The sequence below is a fragment of the Myxocyprinus asiaticus genome, chromosome 37, assembly GCF_019703515.2.
Source record: "Myxocyprinus asiaticus isolate MX2 ecotype Aquarium Trade chromosome 37, UBuf_Myxa_2, whole genome shotgun sequence".
NCBI classification, from domain to species: domain Eukaryota; kingdom Metazoa; phylum Chordata; class Actinopteri; order Cypriniformes; family Catostomidae; genus Myxocyprinus; species Myxocyprinus asiaticus.
Window position 1 is genome coordinate 26,733,998 of NC_059380.1, and position 17,580 is coordinate 26,751,577.

The following is a 17,580-nucleotide window of genomic DNA, read 5'->3' on the forward strand; positions in this document are numbered from 1 at the left end:
TAGACAATAGACCATCCATGACCCTGCAATTTTTGCTAAGACAGCCAGGTCTACCCAAAATTGACTTTGATGGGAACAGAAAAGTTGCCATGGCCTAATGAACAGAGGGCAGTGGCCCACAGCCAATCCTCTTAGCACTGGCTACATTTTCCAGCCTCCTGTTAGTTCCAGACCAATGATATAAGGCTGTGGGAGCTGCAAATTGTTTTTGTACCACTGCCTCAAAGTCTGGGAGGTGGGGAACCCTAATCGGGTCAGGCCGAGCCTCCACCTCCTCCTCATACCAAGATGGGGGCACATTAGTATATACGGGCGTAGGAATGTCAAGGGCCTTAGCACTTAGCATGTGCACTTCCTTAATATCCTCCTCATTGTCAGAGGGGAACAAATTTAATACATCAATGTTCTCCTCTGGAGTCTCAGACGGGAAAGGATCCCCAGCCTGAGACTAGCCTGGTGTAGAACCCACATGTGAGGCACTCTCACTGACAGACTCTCTCCTTGTTCGCTTGTTCTGCTCCAGCTGTAAAGGGGAGAGAGAACTTTTACCCCCAAAGAAATTAACCGCACCTCCCTTGTGCACAAGGGCAAAATAAAACAGTCCATGCAGGAAAAGGGATCCTCTTCAGCCTTCCGTGCATCGTCATATCTCAGGCATGCAGTACAGCTGTCATTGGCAATGTTACAAAACAGACATCACACAAATGGCTGCATGTACTTGACATCTTTATAAAAAATATATGCAAATATATTTTCTTAATCATGATGAACACATTTACCATTAATACAACATTAACCAACACTTCTTGGGAGGGTGGAACCTTTGTAATGTGTCCGCCCGGAGGCAATACACTGACAGACACACCACAAACAGACAAAACAGCACTCTTAACGCTCTTTGTTGTTCAATAAAGCCTAGACTGGACCTATGTAAGGTGCATTAATTACCACAAAAGAACGTCAAGTCTTAACTATCACCAAAATGCAGAATGAGATGTTTTTGTCTGCAAGCATGGAGTTCAAAGTGGAGTTTAACGCAGGCATTGACGCTCTGACGCGAATCATGAACGTGCCTTCACGGTTGCTGTAGGAAAGTGGATAGCCACAGTCTACCAGCTGATTAATATTGTGGAGGACGAGTGTTTAAGAGATTTAAATGCAATGAATATCCAACCAATGTGGGCACTAATTCTTTCAATAAGTCAAAATCCTACTTACACTTTGGCAAAGGTTTAATGTTTCTTGAATTGGTGCTATTTTACAGCATTTCTATCTTTAAACTTTTGTTTAGAAAATGTTAATAAACCATCATATTGATACACATTGTTTTGTTTTCTTTCCTAAAATGGAAATAAATGCATTTTGACAAGAAAATAATTAAAGTGTCAAATTTCATCATTTTTTAAATCTGCGATTAATCACGGTTAACTAAAAAAAAAAAAAAAAAAAAACTTCACATTAGCAATCCTTGGAGGCTGCCAGGAAGACAAACGCCCATTCCTCACTACTGGTAAGTGGATCACGTGCTGAGCAAGTTATTTTAAAATATAGAGTAAGGCTTCCATGTTCTACACCTGGGTGGAGATAAAAAATGACAAGGTGGGTCATTCCTGTACATATGGAATATGAAATGGAGTGGAGAGATAGTCCCAATATGATAGCGAACAAGTCCCATCCTCTGAGACTTCTTAGGAAGACAGCCACTTCTAACATTCAGAGTTAGCAGTGGCAGTCCTGGCTGTAGAAATTGCAGAACTTATTCAAAACGAGTTGCATCTCACCCCCAAACTCCGTGGAGTTCTATTCTGAGTGTAAAGTGGTGTCAGGGTACATTTATAACCAAACCAGATACTTTTACATATATGTTAGTAACAGAGTCCAGCAGGTTAGAAAGTCTACCAGGCCAGAACAGTGGAATTTTGTTGCAACAAGTCAAAACCCTGCTGATCATGCCATACGTTCAGTGCCTGCCTCAGACATGAAAGACTCCACCTGTATTTCTGGGCCTGTCTTTCTCTCCCACCCTGATTCTCTCTGAAGGACAAACCACAATACAACCTAACTGATCCACACTTGGATGTTCAAGTGCGCTCCAACTGCACAAATCTGACACCCCATGCCTTTACTGTGTATCTTGATTCTCACTGCTTTGAACAGTTTCCAACCTGGAAATCTCTATTATGAGCTTTAGCCAACTTAATCCAGAAAATAAAATCATTCAAATCCAATTAAACAGATGAGAAAAGTGCCTGTAAACGGTGGTATCTCTGTGACAAAGCACACTCAGTACAAGAACTGTCACAGGGAAAAGTTGTGGTCATTCAATATGTCCAACAAGAGAGCTGCTCTGATGAGTATACTTGCATTTCCAAAGGAAAAGAAGTCCCAAAAACAAGTGGACTGAAAATGCTGAATCCCTTCATTGACCAAGATGGACTACTGAGGGAAGGTGGTCGACCCACACATGCTCCTATAGTACAAAGAGAAAAACATCCCATTATCATTCCAGGGAAAAGCTATTTAGCTCTTCTGCTCACAAGACAATTTCACAAATGTGTAAAACACCAAGGCCGCCAGTTTACTGAAGATGCTTTCAGAAGTGCAGGGTTCTGGGTTATTGGAGCAAAGAAACACATTCACAGAGTGATTCATAAATGCATCATCTGTCAGAAACTCAGAGGAAGAGTTGTTGAACACAAGATGGCAGATCACCCACCGGACCGGTTTAGTACTTATCCACCCTTTTCTTATGTTGGTCTTGACGTCTTCAGGCCCTGGATGGTCGCCTCACGCTGCACTCGAGGTGGTTTAGCAAACAGTAAGTGATGGGCAGTTATATTTACCTGTTTGAGTGCACTTTGAGTTAATTGTGTCCCTTGATACATCCAGTTTTATAAATGCCTTACAATGTTTCTTTGCCATAAGAATCTGATCACAAATCAGATCAGATTGTGGCATAAACTTCAAAGGTGCTTGTAAGGAGCTGAACATTTTCACAGAGGAGCCTAGCTTCAGGAACTACCTGAGTGATGAAGGATGTCACTGGATCTTCAATTCCTCTCATGCATCACATATGGGGAGTGCTAGGGGGAGACTTATTGACATTGCATGTTGGATATTAGACTCCATGTTACCTCTTGGCAGAGGTTTCCTCATTGATAAATGCAAGGCCTTTTGCACCAGTCTCAAGTGATCCACTAATGACTAATTTGTCCAAACCTCTCAAATAGTTCATAGTGGTACTTCTTAAATACCAGACAGGGAGTGTTTTGACTGCCTAGATAAAAGGTGTGTTCAACTTGAACTGCAACTCGATTTGCCGATCAGTGAGATTTGCCAGTTGCAGCCAGGAGAGGAGTTGAAAAAAGAACCGTCAAGCCCTGACACTTTGCGCCTCCATTCGCATGCTGAACCCACACCAGTCACAGAAGATCGTACAATGTTTGCTTTCTTTATTACAGACCAAGTGGAATTCAGATAGACAGATGTTTGAATTTTACGTAAAATAACCAGAAACATTGTTTATTTGAAAAGTTTATCAGAAGAATCAGAATCAGAATGAGCTTTATTGCCAAGTATGCTTACACATACAAGGAATTTGTCTTGGTGACAGGAGCTTCCAGTACACAACAATACAAAAACAGCAACAAGACTTTAAAAAAAAAATTAAGATTGAATAAAAAATAGCTAAATATTGAAAAGAAATATATATATATATATATATATATATATGTTGAGCCTCATGTATACAGATAGAAGACAAAGGCAGGCCTAACACAGTCGTAAAACCTAACTGAGGCCCACATAAAAAGTCATAAATCTTACTGATAAAAACCGCACCAAAATCAAACAAAGGGAGTCCAAAACAGACTACAAATCCCATGAAGCCTTGCTCACTAAAGGATCGAACTCTCAACTCCTATTGGATGAGGCACACAACAGAACGCCCCTCAACCATGACGTCATCGGGAGTAGAAATAACTCTGAGATCCTTCCGGGATTTGCTTCCAGCAACTTTGCTCACCGTGCGTAGACGCAGCTCATCGCTGCTCTCAGGTGTAGCCTCGTGGCACAAGGAAGTAACGTCCGACTTGAAACTGTGGTCATACAGTCTCCATCATGCTGGACGAGTTGAGATTACTCTGTGTTCCACCAAAAACTCTAACGGATCTGAAGGAGACCGCTGAGCAATCCGAATTCTCATCCGTTTGCCTTCAGAAGTGAAGAGAGAAAAGATTTCTCTTCCATCTTCAATCAAGTCGACTTAGCTGATTTCTCCGCCAGCCCGCCAGCCCGCCAGCCCGCCGAGAATCAGCAGCCATACCGCCTGCCGACAGAGCAAGGAAACGGCCACTGATCTAAACAACCAGTAGAACCTACATATACATACATATATACATACACACACACACACACACACACACACACACATATATATATATATATATATATATATATATATATATATATATATATATATATATACACACATACACACACACACATATACACACAAATACACATATATGAATATATGTACATACATACATACACATACATATACACATATATGAATATATATACATACATATACATACATACATACATACATACACACATACACATACGTAGTGCAAATCTAAATACAAATCGGTTATGTACAGTGCAAGGGAATGTAATGGCAGAAGAGGTAGGATGTGTTGGATAATATAAAAAGACTAAGCTGTGTATTGTACATTAATTATTGCTCAAAGGGGCAGTTTTAACTGTTCATGAGATGGATGGCCTGGGGGGAAAAACTGTTCCTGTGCCTGACGGTTCTGGTGCTCAGAGCTCTGAAGCGTCGGCCAGAAGGCAACAGTTCAAAAATGTATTGGACAGGGTGAGTGGGGTCCAGAGTGATTTTTCCAGCCTTTTTCCTCACTCTGGAAGTGTATAGTTCTTGAAGGGGGGCAGGGGGCAACCAATATTCCTCAGCAGTCCGAACTGTCCTTTCTAGTCTTCTGATGTCTGATTTCATAGCTGAACCAAACCAGACAGTTATTGAAGTGCAGAGGACAGACTCAATGACCGATGACGTAGAACTGCAGCTGTGACAGGTTGAACTTCCTCAACTGGTGAAGGAAGTACAACCTCTGCTGGGCCTTTTTCGCAATGGAGTCAATGTGGGTCTCCCACTTCAGTTCCTGTGAGATGGTAGTGCCCAGGAACCTGAATGACTCCACTGCTGCCACAGTGCTGTTTAGAATGGTGAGGGGGGTCAGTGTTGGGGTGTTCCTCCTAAAGTCCACTATCATCTCCACTGTTTTCAGCGTGTTCAGCTCCAGGTTGTTTTGACTGCACCAGACAGCCAGCTGTTTAACCTCCCTTCTGTATGCAGATTCATCGTCATCTCGGATGAGGCCAATGACAGTGATGTCGTCTGCAAACTTCAGGAGCTTGACAGAGGGGTCCTTGGCGATGCAGTCGTTGGTGTAGAGGGAGAAGAGTAGTGGGGAGAGCACACATCCCTGGGGGGCACCAGTGCTGATTGTACAGGTGCGGGAAGTGAATTTCCCCTGTCTCACAAGCTGCTGCCTGTCTGTCAGAAAGCTGGTAATCCACTGACAGATAGATGTGGGAACAGAAAGTTGGTGTAATTTAGTCCGGAGTATAGCTGGGATGATGGTGTTGAAAGCCGAACTGAATTCCACAAAAAGGATCCTTGCATATGTCCCTGGTCTGTCCAGATGTTGCAGGATATGATGCAATCCCATGCTGACTGCATCATCCACAGACCTGTTTGCTCGATAAGCAAATTGAAGGGGATCTAGAAAGGGTCAAGTGATGTCCTTCAGGTGGGCCAACACCAGTCTCTCAAATGACTTCATGACCACAGACGTCAGGGCAACAGGTCTGTAGTCATTAAGTCCTGTGATTTTTGGTTTCTTTGGGAATGGGGATGATAGTGGAACGTTTGAAGCAGCATGGGACTTCACACTGCTCCTGTGATCTATTGAAGATCTGTGTGAAGATGGGGGCCAGCTGGTTAGCACAGGATCTAAGACATGCAGGTGAAACACCATCTGGGCCCTGTGCTTTCCTTATCCTTTGTTTTCGAAAGACGCAACTCACATCATCTTCACAGATCTTAAGTGCAGGTTGAGTAGCAGGAGGGGGGAGGAGGGGGGTTGCACGAGGTGTTGGTGTTTGTGTGAAGTGAAGGTCAGAGGGGGTGTGGGGTGTGAGATTGGGCCTTTTAAATCTGCAGAAGAACACATTAAGGTTGTCAGCCAGTTGTTGGTTCCCTACAGAGTTGGGGGTAGGAGTCCTGTAATTCGTAAGTTGTTTCATGCCACTCCACACTGATACAGGGTCGTTAACTGAAAACTTGTTTTTCAGAGTATCTTCTTTAAGCCACTCTGGTTCCCTTATTCAGTGTGTTCCTGGCCTGACTGTACAAGACTTTATCCCCAACTCTGTAAGCATCTTCTTTGGCCTGATGAAGCTGCCTGAGTTCCACTGTAAACCATGGTTTGTTGTTGTTAAATATTAAATAAGTCCTAGTAGGAATGCACATATCCTCACAGAAACTGATATATGATGTAACAGTATCTGTGAGCTCGTCCAGGTCTGTGGCTGCAGCCCCAAAAACACTCCAATCAGTGCAGTCAAAGCAGTCTTGTAGTTCCAGCTTTGCTTCATTGGTCCATCTCTTTACAGTCCTTAATACAGGCTTAGCAGATTTTAATTTCTGTCTGTAGGTTGGAAGAAGATGAACCAGACAGTGATCAGAGAGTCCCAAAGCTGCTCTCAGAACAGAGCGATATGCATCCTTTATTGTTGTGTAGCAGCGATCCAGTATATTTCTGTCTCTGGTTGGGCATGTCATGTGCTGTTTGTATTTGGGCAGTTCACGTGTGAGGTTTGCTTTGTTAAAATCCCCAAGAATAATAATAACTGAGTCCGGGTATTGTTGTTTTGTGTCTGTGATTTGATCAGCCAGCTGTTTCAGAGCTGTGTTCAAACACGCGTTTGGCGCGATATACACACTCAGCAGAATAAACGAGGAAAAGTCCCACGGTGAGTAGAAAGGCTTACAGTTAATAAAGAGCGCTTCCAAATTAGGACAGCACATCTTCTTTAACGTTGTTATGTGCTGCTTAATACAGTATCTGCTGTGTGTAGAAGAAGAAAGTCCAATAAAAGCCTGTAATATTTTAATACCAATAATGGAGTCAGTATTTTTTTATCATTTAGATTTTTTTTTTTTTATGAATAAACATGACATTACTATGAAAAACATAATATTGCATGATATAAACATGATGGACTGTTATAAAAACATGGAGTCCTGAGAATTTTCGCCAAACTGGAGGTGTCAGAATAAACACCATGGTAATGGAATACTACCACACTACTCTTTTCTGCCATAGACTGATATAGCAGAAGTAGTAAGAGTAGACTGTGAAGTATGCAACTGTGAACACTGTAACGTTTGTTAGAAGATATGAGGAGCCAAATGCAGAGAAAATCCCTAAATACTTTATTTTACAATAAACCAATCATAAAACTCCCACGAGGGGGAAACCAACAAAAACTACCCCATAGGGGAAAAAGAAATCCAGGCTGGGGCATAGGTGAAACCTCTGGACCAACTGGACTGAACTGGAACCAGGAAGGTGATCAGGACTGATAAGAACACTGGGAGACACAAACAGGACTGACAAGATAAGATGAACTGGCACTGGACAGCACACATGAGGAGACTAAAATAGGGAGAGAAATCAAGCGGGTTAATATAGGGCAGGTGTTAGTAATGAAACAATAACGAGCAAACAAGGAGGTGGGGTGTGACATACGACAGAGAACCGGTGATACAGAAACAGTAACAAAGCCGCATGTTCTCACAAGAAGGCAAAACATCCGAATGGCATGAGCACACATTGCTAGACCAATGAGGCGATATACACTCATGCCAGTGGACAACCAAGACGAGAGAAGACGCTTGTGTGAGAGTTCGGCCACACCTGACACCTTTACCGAAGTGACCAACCTCAGCATAAACACGAAGACCGCTCGTGACCCGGGCGCCGGCACAAAGCGAGTGCAACGCATGTCCGCGGTCGCGAGAGACAGACACAAAGACCGACATTAATTATACAAGTTGACACAAATGCGATGCACCTACGTCAATAACAGACAGACAAGGAGTATGAATGTCTGGGTGCCGACACAGACTGAAACTGAACTAGACAGGAAGTCAGGACCCAGACACCACACTCCAGACATGAAACACAACAGACCCCCGGCAGATGGAATGCTCCTCCACGTTCTGGCAGCTGGTAGCGAGCCCCTCTGCCCTTGACAGAGGCTCCACCGCTCCAGGCAGCCGGCAGCGAGCCCCATCTCCCCTCGTGGATGGCAGCCGTTCCTCCGCATCCAGGTGGCCGGCAGCGATTCCCCATCCCCCGGCAGACGGTCGCGGCTGCTCCTTTGGGCAGACGGCAGTGGCGAGGACTCCATGACAGCGCATCTCTCCTCCCTCCTGGATTTCGGCACCAGTGTAACAGGGTTTAAAATGGGCGAGGAGGAGGCGGGAACCGGCTGAACAGTCAAAGTGATATTTAATGTAAACTTAAACAAAAAGACACAAAACACAAATGCACACACTGCAGCTGCATGTGTCTCTCTCTCTCCCGAACTGCCACATCCAGCTGCCTTTATCCCTGTCCTTGGCTGATTAGCCCAATTCAGGGCTGGGTGTACGTAGTCACGGCCCGGCCCCACCCTCCTCCTCGTCACACACACACTCAGATGTAAACTGATTTACATCAGTCTCATGCTAATCTGTATAATATGGTGTATGTATAGCCATAATACATATTCTGTAGTGTATTACATATAGTGTACACATTTTCTTTTTTCATTTTTACAAACTGAGAGACAAGTCAAATTTATTTTTGTTAAATGGCCACAGATGCTGTCTATAGAACTTAGCTTGTATTGAACCCACAATATTATTTTACATCCTACAATATATAATATTTGTATCTTTAGTAATACAGTTGCACAATTATTATAGGTAAGTAAAGGTGGATCACACCCTTGGAAAGGTGAGAATATAGAATATCACAATCTACAGTATATCCTTCAAATGTAATTAATGTGCCAGGCAATTATTATTATTAAATCAATTATATACAATATCCCCAAGAGGGTCAATGTTAATTTAGCAATTTTTCAGGTTCCAGAGGTACCAGTTTATTTACTTTCACACTCTTTGGCCATCAAAGAGATGTTAGCTCCTTAATGCATAGTAATTAAAATAAATACAGCACAGTGTCTCTCAGTCTGCTGCCGAGAGACGTTCCTGACAGGTATGACATCACCCACATCCCCTGGTTCCTGCCTCAAATGTCTCGTACTATGATTTCAGCAGTTCATCCCATCAGCTGGGCTTTCACCTGCAATCAGTTCACTCCCTCTGCACACCAGCTCACTGATTGGCAGCACTAATTACAGTGAGCTGCCTACAGCTCTTCATGTTCGCACCAAACCCTGTGCTTTGACCTGACATGCCCTTCCCGCTCAGAGCCGGGTGTTAAGTTTGACTGATATGTGCAAACATTGATCCAGTCACTATCTGGACAGCAGTCTATAGGTGTGATAGGGACTGCAGCCACAACATTGTGTCTGATTACTTTCTGGCAAGGTTCTCAAAACCCAAAGTCACACGACATGACTTAAAAGAAAACTTCTCCCAAAAATTTGAATTCTGGCATCATGTACTTACCCTCATGTTATTCCAACTGCAAATTACTTTCTTCCGTGGAACACAAAAGGGGATAGGCAGAATGACAGGCTCAGTCACCAATCACTTTCATTGAAAGGAAATACAAGATGCATTGAAAGTGAATGGTGACTGCTTTCTAACTTACTATAAAATCCTTTTATCAAGGAGGTGACTGATAGATCAGAAATGAAGGTCACGCTTTTAGCCTTGAATGGAGATCATTGTCACATTGTCAGGGTAATGTTTTAGAAATATACTGATTTTATGTGATCCTGTTAAATACTGAATGAGAGAAACAAAGAACATCTTGGCCCGGGGAATCCTATCTGTCAGTTATATGGATTTGTAATGATCCAAAATTCAGAGTGTGCAATCTGCCTCTACTGATAGCAATGCCATCATGGTATGATGATATTATTTCTGAGTACTTCTATCAACCATCATAACTAATTGAGCAAAACAGTCAGGTTCAGTCAAGTAAAAATCATATACCTATACATATTCTCAGTAGATAAATAGATTTTTAGCAGTAACCTATCAGGACATTCTATGAATTCCAAGGTTATTAAGTGATAATAATTTTTTCTGTAGAAGCCACAAGTCAATGTGATACATTGAACTTCATAAAAAAAAAAAATTAAAAAAAAAAATTGAATTGCCAAATTCCTGGTGAAGGTCTACACTACCATAATCCTGAAGAGAGATCCTCCGGAGAAGTCACTGTTATCATGGAAGTGTATTGGTAGTGTATGTAATGATGCTGTGATTCTCAAATTACTTGGGAAGTAAAACATACTATTTTTATTTTGTCTACATGTTGCAGTTTTGCCATCACTAAGGTCTATATCTGACTAAATCCTGTTCATTTCGATATGCACGGTGTTTCACCATGTTCAACATTATTTAATTATTTGAATGACTTTGAGAAGGCATAATTAAAGGCAAACTGCAGTTAGTTATGATGTCATACTCTTATCATTAGCTTGCTAGCTCTAGAAACCAAGCTCAGTTGAAAGCTGTAGTGTTTCAGTAACTATCTATCAGTCAACATGTCCTGCTGGTTAAGATGATGAGCTTCACTCTGGCAATTTTTCATGAATTGACATGTCAGTTCAGCACCCGCATCAGCAGAAGAACATTGTAGCTGCTCTGCTATCAGTCTCATTGTCTAACTCATTGTCAACTAGTTTTAGCTGACTATATGTTTGGACAAAACATTTTAGTGCAATTGAAATGGTTAAGCTGGAAAAAGGGGAAATTTGCAAGATTTTAGGATGGTTATGCAAAGCTACTTTTTATTGCTTTTCATTTTCTGAAAATGAGTGGTATTTTAGGTGGTTGCCAGGGTGTTGCTCTGCAGTTGCTGTGAGGTTTTGGACCATTTTTTAGCATGTTGCTATATAGTTGGTAGGGTGTTCTGGGTGGTTGCTCAAGCATTGCTTGTTGGTTGTGATGATGGTGTAGATGGTTGCTGTGGATGCTTACTGGTCAGTCCAAGTCAAAAGAGCCCACTCCAAGTCTCTATGATATTCTGGTCTCTAGATATGGTTCACGTCCCTCCTTCAATGTAAGTACGTGGATTTTTTTCTTGATTGTATTGTCCACCAGGCAAAAATACTACACCCGATCACTTAAAAAAGTTATATCAGCTCAACAAGCTACATGATTTGAGGTATCATTCATGTCTGTTACACAAATGGTGCAACACAAGTTAGGCACCATAGTGTAACCGACCTCACATTTTGTAAACACACACCCACCCCTCTATAGATAGTTCTGTTAGTTTGTCCCTTACATTTCTGCCACCTGGCCCACTGGTAATTAGTCTGATTGCTTAGGCAATATAACCAGACCTTGCAAACATGCCACTGTGTTGTTGACATTTGCACCTATTGTTCCCTATCTGTCACTCACTCGACGTTATGTCGATGTAGTGGCACTAGGGGTCACTCTTGGGAGCCCCAAACACCTCTGCTTTTTTGAGAAAAGGCCAATGAGAATTGGCGAGTGGAATTTGCATGCCACTTCCCCGGACATACGGGTATAAAAGGAGCTGGTATGCATCCACTCATTCAGATTTTCTCTTTGGAGCCGAGCATTTCTATTCATTGAGCTGAATTCATCCGCCGAGTTCATTCACCTCTCTCTGCTGGATTTTATTGTGCATTTCAGAGGCTTCTCCCCCTCTGCATCTGTGGTTTGCAGAGAACGCCCCTGGGCGCTTCGGTAGAACATTTTAAAAGAGTATATTCTAAAAGAGTATATTTTCATTCTGAAAGAGTGGCACACACGGAATGTCTTTTTTTAAAGATGCCTTTCCGTTTGTGTGTTATTCCTGGTTGCGGTTGTTATCTCTCCGCTTCCGACGGCCACGATCGCTGTCACTGGGCACTGCCCATGCGGAGACATCGTTCATGGATGAGTCATGTCCTCATTGTGAGAACATGACCATGGCAACGTTGCGGTCACGGCTTGCTTCTGGGCGACGAAGGTCACGGCGCGGACTCTCGGGCAGGCGATGTTCACCCTGGTGGTCCAGGAGCGCCACCTTTGGCTCAACTTGGTTGAGATGGGAGAAGCGGACAAGGCACAGTTCCTTGATGCCCCCATTTCCCAGGTTGGCCTGTTTGGCGACTCCATCGAGGACTTTACCCAGCAGTTCTCGGCGGTGAAGAAGCAGATGGAGGTTTTACAACATATCCTGCCCCAGTGGCTTAATACCGGTTCTTGGACTGGCCTACGGCTACGTTGGCACATCAACTGCCTAGAGTTGTTGGCAGTACTGCTTGCCTTGTGGAGGTTTCGGCCATTGATCCAGGGCAAGCACGTGTTGGTCCAGATGGACTCAAGTCACTTTGAGCCACTCACATCGCAGGTGACCTCAACACTGCAGCGGACATGCTGTCATGTCAGGTTACCCTCAGGGGAGAGTGGAGACTCCACCCTCAAGTGGTCCAGCTGATTTGTAGTCGATTCGGTCAAGTACAGGTAGACCTGTTTGCTTCCTGGGATCCTCCCACTGCCCGCTTTGGTACGCCCTGACCGAGGCACCTCTCGGTATAGACGTGTTGGTACACAGCTGGCCCCCTGGACTACGCAAGTATGCGTTTCCCCCAGTGAGCCTACTTGCACAGACCCTGTGCAAGGTCAGGGAGGACGGGGAGCAAGTCATCCTAGTAGCACCCTACTGGCCCACCAGACATGGTTCTCGGATCTCACGCTCATCGTGACAGCCCTACCCCCCGCGAATTCCCCTGAGGAAGGACCTTCTTTCTTAGGGACGGGGCACCATCTGGCACCCACGATCAGCCCTCTGGAATTTCCATGTCTGGCTCTTGGACGGGACGCGGAGGACTTAAGTGGCCTACCGCCCACGGTGGTAGACACGATCACTCAGGCTAGGGCTCCCTCTATGAGGCGCCTGTATGCCTTAAAGTGGTGTCTGTTCACTAAGTGGTGTTCTTCCCGATGGGAAGACCCCCAGAGATGCACAGTCGGATTGGTGCTTTCCTTCCTGCAGGAGAGGTTGGAGGGGCGGCTGTCCCCCTCCACCTTGAAGGTGGATGTAGCCGCTATTTCGGCTCATCACGATGCAGTAGATGGTAAGTACTTGGGGAAGCACGACTTGATCATCAGGTTCCTAAGAGGCGCTAGGAGGTTGAACCCCTCGAAACTGTGCCTCGTTCCCCCATGGGACCTCTCTGTTGTCCTTCACAGTCTACGGGGAGCTACCTTTGAGCCCTTGGTGTCACCTGAGCTTAAGGCACTCTCTTTCAAGACTGCCCTCCTGACTGCGCTCACTTCCATCAAGAAGGTAGTGAACCTGCAAGCGTTCTCTGTCAGCGAATTGTGCCTGGAATTTGGTCCGGGTTACTCTCACATAATCCTGAGACCCCGACCGGGCTATGTGCCCAAGGTTTCCACGACCCCTTTTAGGGATCAGGTGGTGAACTTACAAACGCTTCCCCAGGAGGAAGCAGACCTAGCCTTGGCATTGCTGTGTCCGGTGCGAGCTTTACGCATCTATTTGGATCGCACGCAGAGCTTTAGAAGCTCCGAGCAGCTCTTTGTCTGCTTTGGTGGACAGTGGAAAGGAAGCGCTGTCTCCAAACAGAGGATCGACCACTGGGTTATTGACGCCATTGCTATGGCACATCAAGCTCAGGACGTGCCACCTCCTGCAGGGTTACGAGCCCACTGTACCAGGAGTGTGGCGGCCTCTTGGGCCCTGGCCAGTGGTGCCTCTTTGGCAGACATTTAGCAGCAGGCTGGGCAACACCCAACACCTTTGTGAGGTTCTACAATCTCCGGGTTGAGTCGGTTTCGTCCAGTGTAGTGGCAGACACAAGCAGGTAAGTTCCGGGACAACTGGCCGAGTGTACCGCTTGCGCATAACGCCTTTCCCCTCCCTTGAGGGAAGACGTGCGCTCTTGACTCCCAGTAGTGTTCACAGACTGTGATCCCTGGATGGATTCCTCCTTAGCCCTGTGGCTGTCGAGTTTGCGGAGAAACTCGCTGCTGGCTCAGTAAGTGCGCTAGTAAGGCCCTGTCCTGAGGTAGGTGCTCCGCATGCAGTGTTTCCCCATAGGTAACCCCATGTGTTATATCTTCCGTAAAATCGTTTCCCTCTTGGTAAACTATGTCTTCCTTGAGCAGAGGTTCCTCTGCTCCGGTTGCCATGCTTGTAGAAATTACTCCCCCCTTGGGTAGGACCTACCATGCGACTCTCCACATGACATACTTCCGACAAGACACAGTAAGACCATGTGAAGTATTTCCACTTGTAGTAACCCCCCCCCTTCTCTGGGCAGGGTGTGGTCTCTGCGGTGTCTTCCCCTTGGGAGTGACACCCCCCCACCCCCCCCCCCGACATGGACACTCGCGGATCCCAGTCCGTTGACAAAATTCCACTCTTTTTGGGGAGAAAAAAGAGGGAAAAGAGGCCTCGGCTGGGCTAGCCTGTCCCTATAGTTGGGCAGTCAACTTGTTCCTGATGGACCATTCGACGCTCATAAGAGCGTTGGGGGAGGTTACGTGATGGCCTGGTGCGCTGGCTATGAGGCACACAGAAGTCTGCCCATCACACACCGCCAGTTCACGCAACACAGTTCAGCTAGTTGTGGCATTTTGTATAGGGACCCCTAGTGTCACTACATCGACACAACGTCGAGTGAGTGACAGATAGGGAATGTCCTGGTTACTTTCGTAACCTCCGTTCCCTGATGGAGGGATCAAGACGTTGTGTCCCTCTTGCCACAATGCTGAACTACCCACTGAAATGGCTGGGACCTGGTCTCGGCTCCTCAGCACAAAACCTGAATGAGTGGTTGCATACCAGCTCCTTTTATACCCGTATGTCCGGGGGAGTGGCATGCAAATTCCACTCGCCAATTCACATTGGCCTTTTTCAAAAAAGCAGAGGTGTTTGGGTGTTTTGGAATGGAGGTTACGAAAGTAACCAGGACGTTTGCTCCTCATATCTGGTTCTTTTTGGAGTCCTGCAGTCTGATACGTTTTTCTCCCATGCCTCGCAGTGAGCAGATGTGTGTGTGTACATGTGAAAGTCACACTGCACAAATGAAAACAGAAAAATGTTTCATGTTTATAACACTAGCTTGTGTTTTGCAGCTGGTGTTGAGGGCCAGGACTGCGTTTCCCAATAGCATCGCAAGTTCAAGTTGATGGTAGAGACGATTGGTGCCAATGGCCTTTACGATCTACTTAGGCTTACGATGCATTTGGGAAACGCTTCCCTGTTCAACATTGCCTAGTTCATTCGCTTTGCGGTTCTGGTGCTGTAAGTATGGACTTAATATGATGTATTGTGTTGATATCATGTTGTGGTTATACCGTGTTATGGTTTATATTAGTATGTCCATTGCTGCAGGTGCAGGCATAGGTTTTGGATGTTTGTGTGCCTGCTTGTTTCCAGTATCGAATGGTTCAAGCAGGTGGATGTGGTCTCAGGCTGCACTGCTGATTTGTTTTTGTTTGTTTTGTCTTCACATGTTTTGTTTTTTACTTTACCTGTTTTGTCTTTTTATTTGTTTTGGTTTTTTTCTGTATTTTTATATGTATCTTTATTTATTTTGTTGTGATTGCTGTCTGTACCTTTCTGGTCACCTCCTCGCATCACACCTAAATGAAGTATTGGCCATGGTTTTTACCCTTCTTGAGCCTCCCCAGAACAGCATGGAAAATTTGCTGGACATGACCATCATCTCCTCAAAATTTACCCAGGCAATTAAAACTCAGGACCAGCATGCCTCCACCATGACCTAAGTCTTGGTTACTGAGTGATTCTATAAATTAGGAGTACCAGACAATGTCTACTCAGACTAGGAGCAAAGTTTTGAGAGTTTTTGATCCCACATTTGCGTGGTGTATATATGCCGTTGCTAAGTCACAAACTACTCTGTACCATCCCGCTGACAATGGGAAATCCAAGAGCTTTAAGCAAACCCTATATAATGTGCACACTGATTGCAACTTGGAAGAAGGATTGGACTGGTTGCCTCTCACAACTCCTATTCTGTTACAGTACAAACTCTCACCAGTCCACCAGTCTAATCCTGTTGGGCAGGATTGAGAAGTCAGTGGTGGACAGTAGGGCTGTGTTCAAAATATCTATACAGCAATACATTTTCATGTTCTCCTTGCCGATGCATGTATTAATACAGCTGCATCTGTATCGATATTATGTGGCTCTTTTAAAATTTAAGTTTACCCTATAACGTCTACCATGCAAGTTGGCTTTCAATCACCTGAGCAGCAGTAGACCACCATATTTAAATAGGATGATACTCTTGCTACCACCGGCAAAATTAAAATCTAATCTATGTGTGCATTTTGGCTTTATGCTTAAACCCGACAATTGGGAGTAAGACATGACTCATGTGATATCTAAACATTAAACATTATCTAAACATACCATAAACAAACAGGGTATGAAATTAACCAAAAAGTGGGTACTTTTTGAACATAAGTAATTTAGCTCATCTTCCGGCCAATCTGTATGTTTTTGATAATTTGCATCTGCATTTAGCGCTGTCGACTTCTGATCGGATCTCCCGAGACAGATGTTAATACCAGTTCTGAACAGGGCAAGAGTGACATTTGACAAGAGATGTCATTGCTTCGACTCGAAGACGCATGCTTGAAGGAACACATATGATTATATTTTAAAGAACAGACAAAAGAAAAGCCCCTGTGCGCATGTTCTTTATCTGAGCTCTGCAAGTGATCTCTGGCATTTTAGGAGGTGCTCTGAATTGAAATCACTTTAAAACTGGCAGTTCACATTTTATTGTATATGGACTGTAAGTAATATACTGTATATATGAATTGGATAAAGGTGGCTGTAAAAATCAAAGTGACTGGTAAAATTGGGTCAAAAAGTTAGTTATGTACCCTGCTCTCAACAGAGGTGTGGAAAATGCCAAAGATCTGTTGTGGAGGCATCGTGGATTTCACATGCGAGGGTGAGTTAGACTAGTTATATTTAAAAAAATGCAACTGCAAGCAAATGAGTCTTTTCACTTGATTTTAGCACAGCATATTCTGCTGTGCCTATAATCTTTGACAGTTCCTGTGTTTCTATGAATGTTTTAACATAACTTGACAGTTTCATGTTATGATTATTATACAATTATTCATCTGGCATTAAGGAGGACCACATGCTCTACTGCCAGCCAACACTGGTAAGAGGGCCTATGAATTCCCAAATGACTTTACCTAATGTAACTTCTCCATTATTTAGGCCTTGGAGCTAAGTCCTGTTAGTCAGTTGTCTTTCTTTGGGACGA

The 17,580-nt window shown here is 44.3% G+C and overlaps 1 pseudogene; it reads right to left on the minus strand.

The window, feature by feature from the left end:
- Nucleotides 1-17,236, minus strand: part of LOC127428015 (putative nuclease HARBI1) — a 31,211-nt pseudogene extending 13,975 nt beyond the window's left edge.
- Nucleotides 17,237-17,580: the final 344 nt, after the last annotated feature.